At 44.3% G+C, this 16,916-nt stretch overlaps 1 protein-coding gene across 7 annotated transcripts in view; it reads right to left on the reverse strand.

Moving 5' to 3' along the window:
- CRACR2B (calcium release activated channel regulator 2B) overlaps positions 1-16,627 on the reverse strand; it is a 31,195-nt gene extending 14,568 nt beyond the window's left edge. For 3 of the 7 annotated variants that reach the window (XM_051621789.1, XM_051621788.1, XM_051621784.1), the window contains exons 1-2: positions 11,857-12,175; positions 10,079-10,219 (exon numbers count right to left, since the gene is read on the reverse strand). The gene's annotated coding sequence lies outside the window, so the exon portion shown is untranslated. Of the gene's footprint in view, positions 1-8,535; positions 8,590-10,078; positions 10,220-10,412; positions 10,495-11,856; positions 12,176-16,549 lie in introns of those variants that run through there. The other 4 variants (XM_051621785.1, XM_051621786.1, XM_051621791.1 and 1 more) reach the window with 4 other exon arrangements.
- Positions 16,628-16,916: the final 289 nt, after the last annotated feature.

Genomic DNA, 16,916 nt, shown 5'->3' on the forward strand with positions numbered 1-16,916 from the left:
GGTTCATGAGACAGAGGGTGGTTCTGCTTCAAAGAACAAGCAGAACGCTTCACTCCCCCTTTCATATCAGTGTTTTTTTTCAGGGCATCTCCGTTTAGCATCACTCGAGAAGATACTTATCCAAAACTACGCAGAAAAGTACCTATAAATGGTTATGTTTCTAATCAAGCATACATCCTGGCAAGCAATGGACACAGAGCTGGCATTGATCTTTGGGGAATACTGTACAGGAAAGGAGGGAAGAAAGCATGACAAGCTAGAAGGCAGAGGGTGTCTTTCTCTCTTGCTCTTTTTCAAACAAACCCTCCTACCAAGCTTTTGTGTGTGTGTTATGGAGGCAACACAAAAAACCTGGGAGACTAAAGGTCCATTCTGTCCATTGCTTCTGATGGCAAGTTGTACATGCTAGTAGTAAAGAGGTCAAAAGAACCCAACCTGACTTTTCACATTCAAGGAAAAAATGCACAGCTAGCCTTGAAAGAAAAAAAAAAATAATTAAAAAATCCAAGTATCTTACACTGCATAGATTTTACAGGTCATTACACTAACGAATCACATAGCCACACTTGACGAATTATAATGATTGGCTGCTACAGGCCACCTTGGTGAAGCTTTGTGCTGGACCCTTTCCTTCTACAAAGGCACAGTCTCAGCACAAGCAGCACCCTGTACCAGAAGGTGAGTGCAAATGGCAGCAGGAGATGAAAAAAAACATGAGTTCAAAGCAAGAGCCATGACAGGATTGCAGAAAATAGCCAGAATAAGAAAAAGTGCAAATGAATAAGCTTCTCAAACATCCTTCTAGCTGCTTAAGAGACACTGAGGTCCTCAGAAGAAAAGAAGATCTTACTTTCTTGTTAGCAGCTTCATAGTTTCTATTTCAAAAGCCAGGGCAGCATACCCAGACATTCCCCAGCTCTGCTGTAGCAAACAAGATTATACGAGGAAGATGTTCTGTTCTCTCTTGAAGACATATTTGCAAGCTGAAATCAGACCCATTACATCACTAATTCCAGAATCTCCTCATTTTAGAAGAAGCCCAGCTGTACTGTAGCTCCCAAGCTCCCGAACACTGGCTGAGCTAAAAGCGTCTTAACTAAAAGAGCTGGAAGCCTGACATGAACAGGAGTCTGAAAGGATTTCACTCATTTGTAAAAGACTAAGCCTATTAATTAAATGTTTAGAGTGCAGAGTCTCTTGTCCAAACCATTTTAAGCCAGATGTGGCTCTGTCATTGGTAAGACAGTACATGTAGAGGAACAAAGTGGCAAATAAGAGAGTCCCAGTAAGCAAAATACACTACAGCTCTGATGGACCTGCCCAGAGAAGTTGTGGATGCCCCCTCCATGGAAGCGTTCAGGGCCAGGTTGGATGGAGCTTTGAGCAACTTGGTCTAGTGAAAGATGTCCCTACTAGTGAAAGATGTTCCTACCCATGGCAGAGGGCTTGGAACGATATGATCTTCAAGGTCCCTTCCAATCCAACCCATTCTATGGTTCTATGACTTCTCTCTCAGAGGTCTTTGACTGAGAAGCTCTCTGTCTCCATCCCTGTTTGTAAGGGCATCATCACATTATATAAAAGTGGATAAGGCACAAACCATATCTCAGTCTAACAAGTGCTGTCCTACCATCTCCAGTTACAGATCACTGCTGCAAACCACTGGAGAAATAGCTTCATCAGCAAGATGTAGAACATCCCTGAAGGACAACTTTGAAAGAGGCTGAGGTCACTACAGTAGTAGTGAGTAGTAAAACTGAGGCTAACAGAGCTGGCTTTGGTGCAGAAAGATCAGCTTGTGAAGAGTTATGCTTGCCTGACACAAGTGGAGAATACAAAGAAGATAGCTATGGGCATCTAATGTTTTTGGTCAGGCAAAGGGTCTCCCAGCTAAATGTAGCCAAGCCACTTACAGTGGCAAAGTCAGGGATCATTACCAAAACTTCCTGACAAGATTGATTTTTTCAGGCATGTTCTACCAGGACAAGGTAGTCATTGAGTCAGCACCAGTTAAGAATTTCCATACCTAGCCTGGAGTCAGGACAATCTCTGTATCTTGGGCTGTTGATTTACATCATAAGAATATCCACAAGGGGTCACAGCACAGTGCATCTAGCCCAGCATCTTGCCCTTAACAGTGGCCAAGAATGACTGGTGAGAGAAGAGAAGGCTTATAGAATCATAGAATGGTTAAGGTTTGAAGGGACCATAAAGATGATCTAGTTGCCACCTCCCTGCTATGAGCAGGGACACCTCACACTAGACCAGGCTGCACAAGGCCTCATCCAACCTGGCCTTAAACACCTCCAGGGAGGGGTCATCAGCAACCTCCCTAGGCAACCTATTCCAGCACCTTACTACACTCATGGTGAAGAATTTCTTCCTAATATCTAGTTTGGATCTACCCTCTTTCCATTTAGAACAATTACCCCTTGTCCTATCACTGCACTCTCTGATGAGAAGTTTCTCCCCATCTTTCATGTAGGCTCCCTTTAAGTATTGGAAGGCCACTATAAGGTCTATAGCCCCAAATCTCTCAGCCTGTCTTCATAGCAGAGGTGTGCAGGATATTGATCACGTTCTTCATGCATATTCTGAATAAGAGATCCGATCCCATGCAGGAGAGAACACTACACAAAGAGGAGATGAAGTGTTGGGGTAAGAGGTCCATGCAGCAGTCTTCTCAGACACAGCATAGAACAGGAAATTCAACTGCCAGTAAAGACAGTTAACACCAGGTCTTGCATTTCTACACAGTGGTAACTCAGACTAGTTTTGCGAGCATATTTTAGCCACCTGAGGCATAAACTGCAGTTTGTTCTTGGCCATAAAGTCAGCTGGATCCCATGGGCATGGCATTCTTTGGGGAAATCACAAGACCTGAGTTTTAATCCTGACTCAGCTTGCCATATGGGTGAGTCATATCACCTGCCTACACTTACAGATTGTCAGCACCTCTAATTCGATTGTGATGCTTTTGACAACTAGCACTTTATTTTAAAACTTGGTTTCTGGAGACTGATAACAACATGTGAAACTGAAGCATCAAAATAGTTCAAAGCCTCTAAGTTGAAGAATGAAACATTTGAACACAGAACTTAAAGAAAATGCAAATTTCAACAAACAGAAGAGACTCAAGGTGCTTTTCTGGAAGAGGGAGATACTATTTACAAGGTAGCATTATAGTGTCATGGTTCCAATTTAATATCTCAGAAAGCTTCTTTTTGTAGCAGTAAGCAGTGTTAAAGAGGTAAAGGAAAGAAATGGCTAAAATGCTATCAGCTGCCAAGCCCTTATCTATGTGACCGTGACCACTTTATGCACATGGCAGCTTTGGGTTATTATTTTTTTTTCCACAGCCTGATGACAAGGAGGGTCAGAAAGTGGGGAGTACAGCCAAGTTTTCCTGAGCTGGCCCTCAGATGACCCCCAAGCACCACAGGGCATTTTACACACATTGAATATACAGCACTCCTAGCAGCCCAGCTCCAACACAAGACAATGAATCAACAGTTAACAAAGGAGGAAAAACTAAGCACAACTGGCTAAGCGTCTTACCCAGGATTACAGAACAAGTGCACTATTTGGGACCTGTGGAGCTACAAAGAAAAGCAGTTTTTTTCTTTTCTGTGCCACTGAATTTTTGTTGACATGCTGGTAGATGGGAATATTAAAGAAGAATCATTATAGGCATGTAGTAGGTGTCCAAGGTGTACCACAAACAAAAGTGCTCAGATACTTGCTGGGAATTTTCCCAAAAGACATCCTCCTGTATCTCTGCCTAAGGCAATATTACTAGAAACAACAAAAACACCCACATACTAAAGCCAAATATTTAAGCTATTTATTTAAACCAATCAGAAGAACACACCCCCTTTCTTGTCCACTCCTGATACAGAAAAAGTCTTTCAACTTTAAGTGGGGGGATTACCCTGGGTGTTTAGGTGCTCTTGATGCATACTCTGAATAAGAGGTCTGATCCCATGCAGGAGAGGACATTACACAAACAGGAGACGAAGTGCTTGGGTAAGGGATCCCTGCAGCAGAAGCCTGTTGCTTCAGCAAACTACAAACACAGCTGAAGCATGGCAGGATGCAGTAGTACAAAGCATTTGTTGTTTGCTTATGGAATGGGAGCATCATTCAGTAGCAGCTAAGTAATGGGTATGTTTTAAAAGAAAAGGGCAATACAAGCTTCACAGGTCCTTATACCAATTTATATCGAACATATGCCTCTTGCTCTGATTGTTCCATTATCCTTTATCTCCCAGTGTTTTGAAAGCAAATAATTATTTTTAAAATGCTCCTTGTAGAACACAGTCACATCTACATATCTCAGATTCTACAATACTGTGAAATTCAGTGATTGAATACACATAGTTACAATTATTTGTAACTATAATTAAAATTATCCTATTTGCATGCAAAAAGAGCACATATTCTGAATGCATTGACAAAATTACAACCACACAAATCTAACCAGGTGAAGGTAGAAAGGAGGTCTTGCCAAGGAATGAGACTGACCCCTGTGTCAGACTGGCTTCCACACAGGCTGGATTTCCAAAAGGTACTCAAAGGAAATGGGCACCCATTTGTTGGAAATTGTTTTAAAAGGCTATGCCTTTTAAAAGTGCCAGAAAAGGCTAGGAGGACAACAGAAAAGTTATTTCTCAGTATGCTTCATTCAAAATTAATTTTGCCCCTTCTCTTCTCTAGGAAACTTGTTTCTACTGTTTGTAATTTGTTTGGATGGTTGTTGGATTCTCCCTTCCTAAAGGGAATGGCAGCAAACAAATACACTGAAAAATTAGAAAAACATACATTATTTTGAAAGGTTTTTTTTCTTTAAAAAACCCTAAGAAAACCCATACACACCCTGGACAGAGAGCCAGAAATCAGGTGTAATATCTAGAGCTACACCTCACTCTCTCTCTCTCTTTTAATTACCTGTGCTTCATTATAGCCCTTTAAGGAAACAGGAACAAATCCAGGAACCTCTGTGTTGTTTACTCAACAGATCAGCCCAGCTTGATAGCCCTGAGCTAACCCATGTTGCAATATTGATAAATGACTTAATCATGGAATATGTCTGTACAACACAGAGGTATATCACAGACACATGAACAGCTGCAAGGAGCCAGTCATTCAGAACAGCACCTAAAAAAATGGTGCTCTGCTGCATTTTACCATTTCCTTCACAGAAGTTCTTTATGGCTTATCATACCAACTCCTTCATCTTCACAAAAAAAACTTGCTATGTAGAAACTTGTTTGATGCAGACTATGCTCCTATCTGCAAACAACTTCAGATTAGTAACAGTTCTCTTTTTATATTTCATGAGGTAAACAAATAAACTTCTTAAAACTGCACTCACTGATGCTTCCCAGTTCAACAAGAAAAAGCACTGACACACACCAAGAACCATCAATGTAATAAGTATTCAACAGGTATCCATGGCATACGAAAGCAATATTCTTTCCCTCAGAAATTGCCACAATTCCTCCATCCCATCCACATGCCATTCCCCAGCTATGCCCACTGCAAGCTACACTTTGCAGTTCTCTCACACTGGCACGGTGTCACAGCACTGGCACTGCAAACACTGAGGGCGCGTTTGCACTGGAACCACTCCCACTAATCAGGGCTTTAGCTTTGCTGGGTTGTTTTGCTCAGGGAGTGGAGGGAGAAAGCATCAGTTTTTCCTCTTATGATACTTGGACCAAGAACTAATTCTCAGCAATTAGAAAAAAAATCCAAAGCACATTTTTTCCATAAATAGCTAATGGTCTTGGAACTGTCGCTATAACTAGCACAAAGCTGATTTTTTCAGAAAATAAAGAACACACGTGCAGTAAGACATGACAAATAGCAACAGCTAGTTTAAGAACAACTCATTTTTACAAATTCCTTCACTTCATAACGGCTTACAGGTCTCCTGGAACTTTTTTTTTTTAAATACAGAACAGACAATTGCAACATCTCATACAATACAATCTAACATAAGGATTCATCTTAGATGGAGTGGAAAAAAAAGAAATATTGTACCTTTGGCTTCAAGAAGAATACATAATATTTCCATAGGCTGGAGATCATGCTGCATATCCACAAAGGACATGGTTAACCAAGAACAACTAAGTAAGTAAACATCATTCACTACTTCAAGTAGAATAGGCTCTGAGCAGTACCAAGTTTCCCCCTGATGCCACTACCACTAATGTTCTACTACAAATAGTGGTTGCTACAGGACAGAGGCAATCAGCTCAAGAAAATAATTGAGAAAGACAGTATATTTTAGCTGTAAGAAAATAATACAACCTTATACATGTTAGCTGAACACTGGTAACACTGTTGTGAAGTTGAAAGTTTATGCTTCTTTGACTTCAGCAATCAGTAGGTAGATTATGCCTGCTCAACACCAAGCGTGTTGACTGCAGAGTAAGTGCTCTGCTCTGCTGGTGATACCTACTGGCAAGACAGCTGGGCAGGCAACAAACTTTCTTTGCCAGCCCAGATGTGGGAAAAGGAGAGAAGACAGAGAACCTGGCATTTGACATCCACCACCCCCAATCATTTTTTATTCAAAGTGAGCACTGGGAGCCCAAGCAAAGGAGATGTCTGCTCTCTTCTACTCCTCTTTTCTAAGGGCTGGTATGGCAGGCAGGAACACACCACAAGGAAGAAAAGCTCCAGATAAAAGCTGGCATTCAAAGCTCTTCAGATAGTCATTACAGGAAATTACATAAATCCAGGGCAGCTTCTCAGCTCGTGTAAGTTAACATGGCTGGCAATTTCCTCCTGCCTTACCAGCTCTTTCAGCAAAGGCAGCACTTGAGTGCAGACCAGGTTGTACCAGAGACAAAAACCAGAAGTCAGTGTGCTTCCGATGGGCTCATGCCACTAGTTATTGAACAGCTAAGATGTCATCCAGGAACACTTGGCACATGATGAGCACTACCTTGGCTGCTGCAGCTCAGCAAGGACACATCAGTAGAAATGCTGTTATGGAGAGTCCTTTCACACCCTGAAAGCAGCAGAGCCACCAGGACACAAGGCTCTTCCTCTGCCCTTAATAATGCAACCACACTAGGTGTTGTGCAGAGAAAATTCATGCTGAAGGGAGACACTCCTTAAGTCTTACCCTGTTGGAGAACCAGCACAAGAATGGCAGAAACAGCCATTTGTTGAATAAGTATATAAAAGGTTCTAATGGATGCAGAAAGCTTCAAATGCAGTAATTTGGGTTTTGTGGAGATGCCAGTTTAACCAATTCCTGAATGGCAGAGGTAGTGAAGAATTGTCCCTAGTCAGTCATCTTTCTGAAAAGAATCCAGGAGCCTCAGATAAAATTAGGTGGTAGCAGCTGCACATTAGCAAGAGGAAGCACTTCTCTGCAAACCATCAAAGCATGGGACTTACTGACACAGAATGTTGAGCATGCCACAGGCATTCATGCGCTGCAAAAGTGGCTGTTTTTTTCTTCCCTGAATTTGTCCATAAAGGACTATTGCACAAAATGCCCATTTTCTTGAAAAATTTCTGAGCCACAAACAGCTGAAAGAGTGTACTATGAAAATATCATTATGCTGGGAAGACAAGGGCATCTGCCACTAACTGCTGTGGGAGGCACAGTGCTGCTTCAGCCTGGCCATTCTTCAGCATCAATAGAGGCACACATCAGCAGAAGCCAGCCTCAAAGTACATGGAGTTGTCTGCCATTAAGATCACAGCATTTGCTGCATTTTCACCAAGGACAGTCCTGTGAACTGGACTTGGTACCCCAACAGCCAAAGGTCAGGCTTCCTCCCACAACTATCACTGCCATCAGACCCATAGCTTTGGGTACCTCCCTTTGAATCCTCCAATTCTTGCTATGTAATACCAGAAAAAATATTTTCCTTTCCAACAATTAGCTGAATCTGTCTGTTACAGCCATTCACCTTGGCTGACCTCAGCAGGAACCCTCCTGGGCTGCTATTACCTAGGCATGCTTGTCCAGCAGAGTCACTGTTTAAGTCAGCCTCCTCTCTAGGCAGCCTTTTACTAGTTCTCACTCTGTTGTAAGAGACGGAGGCAACTGGTGTTAGCTTTGTAGAGGACTTCTCTGCCATGGAACCTTGGGATGCTGAACAAGAAAGGTATTGGCTGCTGCCTCTAGTTGGCTCCCAATTTTGTTCTGTTAGTTCTTCACTAAATTTTCCAACAGCCACCCACTGTCATGAACTCAAGACACTCCTGGCCAGCTGCAAGGTTTCCTCAGCTGCTTCAGTACCTACTTTGCACAAAGGCTAAGAATCTTGTGACAATCCCATCTCACCTGGCATGCCACAGGTGTCAGTTCACAGTACTGGGCAAGTACTTTGATCTTTGATCTTGAAACCTACCTCATACAAACAAAAATCCATAGCCTTATGTTGTCCTCAAATAGCTCCACCACCATACACATGCACAGATAAAATATCAAAGCAAATCAGACCACCCAAACCCCTTTCCAAGGAGAAACTTCTTTTTGGTAAAGCAACCACTGAAACTGCTTACTGAATATGTGGGATAGACAGTGATTTTTTTCTCCCGCTGAGCCAGGAACTTCTCTGCAGCACCCGAAACCTTCTTATCCAGGGCTACTACTGCAGGGGGGATGCATGAAATTCAACCAACTTTTCCTCATCCCAGGAAATTCACCTCCAGTTTCTTGAGAACCAGACACAGTGATCTCGTCCCCTCATTTTATCTTGCTACTCTGAATCTGCAAGATGCACGTTAAGGACAAAAACAGTTTGCAAAGATTAACAAGTAGACATGAGCATCTAGAGGATTTCTAGACACTAAAACTCCCTGAAGAAGCCTCTCAGTGGCTGGTGATCTATTGGTTTTGCCCAGGAGGAGGTATGGCCCATGGATAGTTTGATCTTTCTGTAGATGCTATTAAAACAACAGAGTGCAGGCCGCTGGGTGTCACCAGTTTCCAAGATGGTTAAACCAATGTCTGCCTCACAGAGCTGAAAGTGGCTATATGCCCAAGTGTGACACTTGGTTACCCCTCAGCTAAGGATCCACCTTAACAGTGGGTATAAAAGTAAAGATTCACCCCTTCCTGTGAACTAAGGAGATACTGGCTGTGCTATGCAAAATACCTTTCCTGAAAAGCCAGTGTAATCTGTGCACTGGAAAAGGATTAAATCCATGCCCTGAGTAAAGATACCTCTTGACTGTCAGGCCACTGAGGAGGCCACTGGTGAAGTCTTGGATGCAGGGAGTCAACACTCCCTCTCCCTTAAGGAGATCAGAGGATTGGTCTGAACTTCCAAGATTTTCTGGATTTCGTAAAAATACCAAAAATATCTTCTCCCTTTTTCATTCAGGGGGGACAATCACAACACACTAATAAAAACCTCATATTTCTACAAGACAGAAAATCAAAGAATGTTTTGAACAGCCACAAGCCCTGAACTGCTCCTCCACAAAGCAGGATAATGCAGGCAACCAAAGGGCATATGTTTTCTGTATACCAGGCACAGCTTAGTGCAAGAAGCAAGCAACATAAGAAATGGAAAACTTGGAAGCAGAGGCTGTTTGAGAGGTGCTTTGTTCAACTTGTGTGGCTGTTCTGGGAAAGGTGAAATTACTGGTGGCTGAAATATTCCCCTCTTTGACAAAAAAAGTCACTGAGTCAGAAGCCCACTGCAGCAACACTGATTTAGGATTACAGAAAATGGAGGGGGGTGAGAAGGACAGGTATGCTTATGAGAGAGGTAGTGGAAAATTTCCTGACAATTTTTTTTTTTAAGAAAATGTCTAAATCTTTATAAAATATGCAGCAGAAAATCCTTAGTTTTCAATCTAACCAGCTTACAAAATAAATTTATTAAGAAAACATTCACAATCCTACACATTCTAAGCATGTACTTTTCCCCCTTTACTTTTAAAAACGTAACCATTGCAACTATTACTCTAAATGAGGTTTCCCAAATAAATTATTTACAAGTATTATTTAACTGACCTGCAAAACCACATCAGAACAGACAGCAAGTTTCTTCAGTTCAACATTTGCAAAGGTAATCCAAACCAAAGTATTAATCACCTGTTAATTAAGCACGTCCAGCTCTTCAAAAAGAAAATAAATAATGTTTCTCTCTTCCATCAGGGGAATAACAACCATTCTCTGGAGTGAAATACAGTATCACTGCACTCAGTGAGTCTTTGTCTTGTTTCTACTCTGCTCCTTTAAAGCAAAAGCAGGAAGTTAGAACAGAAAGTTCCTAGGGATAAACTCTGCTGAGACACAGCAACTCACAAACTCCTTCAAACTTCCTTCTACTCAAATAATTCCTTGCCCAGACTAGAGAGACTTTTTCCCCTCCCTTCCACCCTGTTACACAACCTCTTTTTCTCTCTCTGCAGGTGTCCCCATGTACCTCAAGCTTCCCTTCCCTGGAGCTGTCAGTATTTTCCAGAACAAAAAGCTAGCAGAGAACGAACACTGCCACTGTAAACGGAGTATCAGAGCAGGTGCAAGCTAGGAGGTGTGGTTTGTAATGCTCCCTACACATCTCATCCCCTTTCCAACACAGGCTAGTAGCCGTCAGTTCAGAAAGCAGCACAATAAAACCTGCTATTAAGCTCCCAAGATAAATGATTGTAATCCTGACTTATACACAGCTGTGAAGGAGAAGGGCTTGTTTCTGAGCTGCCTTAGGCAAGAGTGGAAGAAGTGGTAAAAAAGCAGATGATCCCTTGTCTCATGCTGAATTTACCTGTGCTTCTAGGTAGCTTGCTGCCTATCTCACATCCCATTTCAACAAGGTAGGGTTGGAAACTACCCCTGGGAATCCTGCCTCAAGTTTAATTCCACTTTTACGTATTTCGCAACTTGTTTCACAAAGGGAAGTTCAGAGAGCTTAGGAAAAAGAAAGGTAAAGCACAAGATGACACTGCAAGGAGCCTCTTTCCAAAGCACTGTAAAACATACTCCAGGGGTGGGTGTACACTCCAGGACTTTCTCACTACGGCAGCTAGGGATGCCACCATCTATCTTGCCACTGGCCTAAGGGGTCTGTATCCCACAGCATCACTGAAAGGAAGCAAAGCTACCCCTGCCCACTGACAGCTGGAGATGCTGATGGGGATTTTTCACACAATGGCAGCCCCAGGACCTCCAGGCAGCATAAAGTTGCCCTCAGCAGTGTCAGCTCCAACTAGTTAGGCCTGAGGACTTCTTGGAAGCTGACACACAAAAAAAAGAGCATTCTGAGATCCTGGCAGGCTGGCTCTTCAACCTGGTATGGTTTTATTCCCCTTGCTCACCCCCACTCCAAATTCCTCTTTGTGTCAGCCCTCAAGGATAACATTTGCCCAGCAAACAAGCTTTGCCATGCCAGTGACAAGCAGGTAAGCCCAGACTCTGCAGAGGGCAAAAATGACTCTTCCACCAACTCCCACTGAGAAGACACCAGCTGGTATCTGAACAGTGGAGACCTTATCAACCTGCAAATGGAGGAGCCACAAATAGCCCCATCCTTGCAGCAGCAAGTGATGATGGGTCCTGCAGAAAGCAAAAGTAAAGGCAAGTCCTTCCCTCATTTATTTTAAGATGGTTATTTCAAACCCCAGACTAAAAAATGGACATGAAGAATACTATAAACTGTCACACCTGTCTTTAATACAGGTTTAATGGAGCCAGTGAGCTACTTCAAGACATCTGGTAGGGCTCTGTGAATCAGAACGTTCACCTCTCCACTCCTCATGGGCTAAGCTTTGCCTCAGGACCATGCATCTTTGGGGCAGGCTCTAGCTGTGTAGCTGAGGCAAACAAACCAGACCAAGTGAGTTATCTGAATCTAAGCAAGAGAGTTTACTCACCATATTGTTTACCATTGCTGCAGAGGTGATGATTAACACTGAACCATGGTCTTAGATGAGATGCTGCTAGAACAGCACAAAAAAGGGAGCAAACTGCTTTGCTGTACCTCATAGCCTTGTCCTGTCTCTCATCTCCTCCTAGGATCCTTCGGAAGGCTTCTCTTAGTACTGACCAGAAAAAAAAGCTTATCAAGCACAAAAAAATATAAATAGCATTTTGAAGTCACATTAATGAATCCTTAGGGTTGCATGGATAAAGGTCAGGAAATACAGAAAGTTACAATTACTATAGTAATGCTAATTCAACCATACTGCACATCCTGTGTATTTAATGGTACATATTGAAAAGAAGAAGGCTTAATCCACTGGTGCCAAAAAGGTTTTTGATTTAGTAAAGAGTTATTGTTCAGAGAAGTAGATTTTCAGATCAAATTGGATTAAGCCGATCAAAGCATCATTACAGCTCCCCCTATATAGGGCAATAGCATGAGCTCTCAACCATGATCACAGACTGATTGCTATTTGCCTGACCTGAGTAGAGAAAAGGGACCCAGGCATCAGAACAGGTTGAGTCACCAAATCACAGTCGGCACTGATTCTGCACTTGCATGCAGCAGGCAGGTGGTAAGGAGAGAAGGCAGAGAATAACTGACCAGCCCACCCACACCCATAGCTAGTAACTCTTAATCAGTTTCCATAAACTCATTTATTTGATACCAATGGCCTGAAATATCCCCCTGCCCAGTACCCTACCTGACAAGCTCGGAAACAGCTTGTGATTGAACTACAGCTATGCTGACCTCTCTCCAGGACAAATCTGTGTATTGCTTTGCTCTCCAAGCTCCTGAGGTCTTATCTTTATGCTTTACATAAAGCCCACATCACTCTTACCAGTGAGAACAGCTACAAGTGCTGCATTTGCATTTCGTAGCTTCAACTGAGCAACCAGATTTGCATGGGAAGCAAAAGACTCTTTTTGTGCCACTGGAAACATTAAAGGAGTTCATGCATCTGTTTTGGGGCAGAGAATCCCTCTTCAGGCTACGTGCCTGGGAGGGAGGAAAGGCAGAGATCTTGCAAACTCCTCTAAGAGGCAAAGAGGGTAAGGAGGAGGAAAGGCAGCTCTCAAGCACAGGAACAAAACATGCAATGGAAGAAACGTACATTTGTGGGGGCATCCACACATGTCATTTTTTCCCTCCAATAAATCTGAACTATTTTCCTAGTTCCATGATCTCAGACAGCAGGGCACTGTTCAAGACAACAGATACCTCTGAACTTCAAAGACCTGAAAGAAGAGAGAGGCTCTAGCAGTGCTGCTGCTGAAGAGGTCCTCAGCCCAACTAGACACCAGGGTGTCCACACAGCCCTGCTCAGAGTACACCAAGTTGGCAGAGCTGCTCCTGGAGGGACATCAACCCCAGAGTCTGCAGCAGGACACAGACATAAGAACACACTGCAGAAGAGTTTCTGCCCACAGGGTTACAGGTTGGCTGTTCCTTCACTCACACCCCTCAGGCCCTGTATTGTCACTGTCCCTTGGGGTGCACTGAACTTCCCTTCTGAGTTCCAGCATCAAGTCTCCACATTTTAAACAGGTTTTGTAACCCTTCCCACAGAGGCTATGCCTGGCTATTCAAATCCCAAACAGCATAGAGACACACCTGCCAAGGGTAACAAGGATTTGGTCACACCTTAACTTACCTAAGCATTGATGACGCTCATCTTTCTTGGGCAAAGCTCAGCAGCTCTGCACCTGCTGAGAAGGGCAGCTGGGCAGAGGCCAGGAGCTCCAGCCTGAAGCAACTCACATCAGAGTCCAATGGCTCTGCTGGCCTGTCTGCCCTACCCTACAAATAACTGGGCATTTAGTCCACAAGCAAGAGTTATGAGGAAAATAAGGCACAGCAATATTTACACATCTCATCTCACCTTCACCTCAGCTGCTAGCACAGGCACACAACCAACTCACCTTCCATAGACACAGTACAGCCACACCAGTCCTTGCCAAATAGATAAGGAAGCCAGTTTTATTTTATATGGAGTAAGACCCCTTGTCCAGAGAGACTTCAACATCTGTTACGCTGTCAACCTACAGGTCACCTACAGCTTAAATCGCCAGCTGGACATGAGCTTGGTTTAATCCTCTTCATTTTACAGAGTTAAAACTGAGGCAGATAAAAGCACTACTCTTACTCAGAGATGTTTTGCTGAATGAGATGGAGAGGTATTCAGCTACTGTAGCTGTGAGGGCCATCAAGTTTTTCTGTATTATGTGTTAGATGTGCCTTCTCACACCTGCACCTCTCCCAGGGTCCTGCTTCTAATTCTCCTTTTCCAGAGGCTGGACTCATCTAGCTACGTCCAGACATAGATGGATTTTTCCCAAAAGGTTTGAAAAAATGACATATTTAGACATTCCATGATTTTATTTTAACACCACACAGCTACCAGTCCTACTGCTCCAAAGGTCTGCAGGTATCCTGCTTGTTATTCTTTTGAAAAAGTTAAGATAGGAAGCAACAAACAACTAGGTACCATTACTTTGATTGCATAGCTACAACAACCAGACTTGACATTTTTTCAAGCCTTCAGGGCGTTGCTGTAACTTTCATCCAGCACACACATTAAAGGCTAATCCTTTCAAAAAGCTGCAGAGGCGGTCTTAAAAGCACTCCCCTTATTCATACTCTTAATGCTTCAGAAAGGCAGGTTTCCTCAGCCTGTGTCATCTACTATGAATGGTGACATTCTTGCATCTGCCAAGATCTTACCAGCATTTACTACAGCTGCATTTTCTTGCCACTGTCTTTAAATCCACGATGAGCTCCTGCAAGCAGGCGAGGGTAGGAGGATTCAGTCCCCTGAGTAGCCTTATCAAATCAAAAAGATCTAGGCAGTGAGTAACATGTGGGCTATGTATTACAGAAGCCATGCCTGGTTTATTGCACATAAGGATCAATATCAGCAAAGCTCTCTGATCATGAAGAACACTGCATGAAGCTCTGCCTATATGATTTACATTACTGCCAATTATCCTCATCCCGTTAGTTAATTTTTGAGGCTCTGGCACTGTCAGTGTGCTGCTAAACATAGTCCCACATGGAGTCCTCCTTTGCAATACAATCTTCAGATCAGTAGATCATAGGGTCTTGATTTATTAGATGCATCAAATTAGGATGGGGAGAAAAATCTTCCTATTCAATGAGGACAAAACAGCCAAGCAAACTTTGCAATCAGAGTTTATACCACCCAGCTTAGCTTGTTGCAGCAGAGAGACCAAGAAAAAAGTAATCTTCTGAAGAATGAGAGTAACGTTGTTTGCCCAGTGAGGCAGCTTTGGAGAAATTTTATATCATTTTATGAAGGATCCTAAAATTGTACACCTCAGGCTTCACATGAGTGTCTGTGAAGGATTCCTCTGCTCCAGCCCACTGCAGTTTCTCAGAACCTTCTCCAGACCACCTGACTTGGGAGGCAAAAGGACAGACTAAACTGATTATCTGTTGTTCTAGAAAAGGAATTTTCATAGCCCTCCAGAGATGTATGTATATCTTCACCTGTATATATCTGCTTATATAATAATTGGAAATAAATATAGCTGTAGAACATGATAAATATTATATTGCCCCCGAATGTGGATAACGTAAGACTAGAAGTTACCAGTTTTCAGAGCCCCTTGATGAACAACAGCCATCATCTCCATCAGAATAAGCAAGAGCTCAATGGGTCACGTCTAAACAAGCAAGATGTGTTTGGATTATCCTGCCTCTTCAGGATATTCCTGAGCACAGCTGTCTCCTTGTCTCCGAGGCTGGTGATCACTGGCCTCTTTTTCCCTTGGCTGTTTTCAGGAAATTCTACAGGAAGGACTGGAGGTTCAAAACAGAAGTTCACTGAAGTGCATCCCATGCACATGGGAAGTTAAAGCCACTGCGGTTTTAGGAGAGGGAAAGCTCTGGTATTTTTTCCTCCCAAAGAGGAGAAACACCACTAATGCAGCTGCCGTAAGGACCCACAGCATCTTTACTGTGCAGTGTCATCTGGACCTGGATTGTGACAAGAAAGAACATTCCCTGAACGGAAGGTGCTGGGGGGAAAAAAAACAACACCATATAAAGGATTTCTGTTCAGGTCCAGCACCTAAGACCAAAGCCCCTAGAGCTTTTCTTAAAGGAACTTGCAGACTTCAGAGCAAAAACAGAGGGGCTAAGCAGAAGGGACGGCAGCTTTCAAGCCCAGTCCCCCCATCCGGGCAGCGCTCCCTGTGCCAAAGGCAACAGCCACGCCTCAGGAGCGGTGTGTGACAGAGAAGGTGGCTTTTCACAGACCCTCCACATCCATCCTTCACAGCAAGGGACCACCGTCAGCTAAGAACAAGGCAGGTATGTCACTCTGGACAGGTAAGAACCCCTGCAGCATCCAGAGCTCCCCTGGCTCTCCGCTCCCCTCTCTGCAGAGCCGCAAGAGAGTGTCTGGGGAAGCCAACGAGGCGAGGCCGAAGGTGCCACCAGGACTCTTCACTGGGGCGGCCGCTTCCCAACACCTCGCTCTCCGCCGCAGGCTCGGGCTCCCGAGCGGGACCTGCCCCTGAGGGAGCTCTGCCCGGCGGTCAGGCCCGACCGGCCCCACGGAACGGCGGGGCAGCCCTCCTCATGAGCAAGGCTCCCCGGCCAGCCCCGCACACGCTTACCTGATCCGGCGCAGGGGAGGGGCGGTGTGAGCACCTGCAGCCGCCCTGCCCGGCGAGCGGAGCTGCGGGCAGAGCTGGAAGCGGCTCCGACCCGGAAATGAGCGGCCGGGGCGGGCGAGGGAAATCCCGCCGCACGGCTGAGAAGCGCCGGGACAGGCAGGAGGGCGGCCGGGCCCGGTGCCCCTGCCGGCTGTCTCCTCCCGCCGCTCCCCGGCCCCGGGCATCTTCCAGAGGAAGAGAAACCCGCAGGCTTGAGCGCCCAGCCCCACTCGGAGCTGGAGCCCCGGCAGACACGGACATCGCCCGCTGGCTGGGCTGATTCATGAAGAAAGGTCGGCTGCAGCGATTGACCGCACCGAATTGGGAT

The sequence above is a fragment of the Apus apus genome, chromosome 5 (genome assembly GCF_020740795.1).
Source record: "Apus apus isolate bApuApu2 chromosome 5, bApuApu2.pri.cur, whole genome shotgun sequence".
Classification (NCBI taxonomy): domain Eukaryota; kingdom Metazoa; phylum Chordata; class Aves; order Apodiformes; family Apodidae; genus Apus; species Apus apus.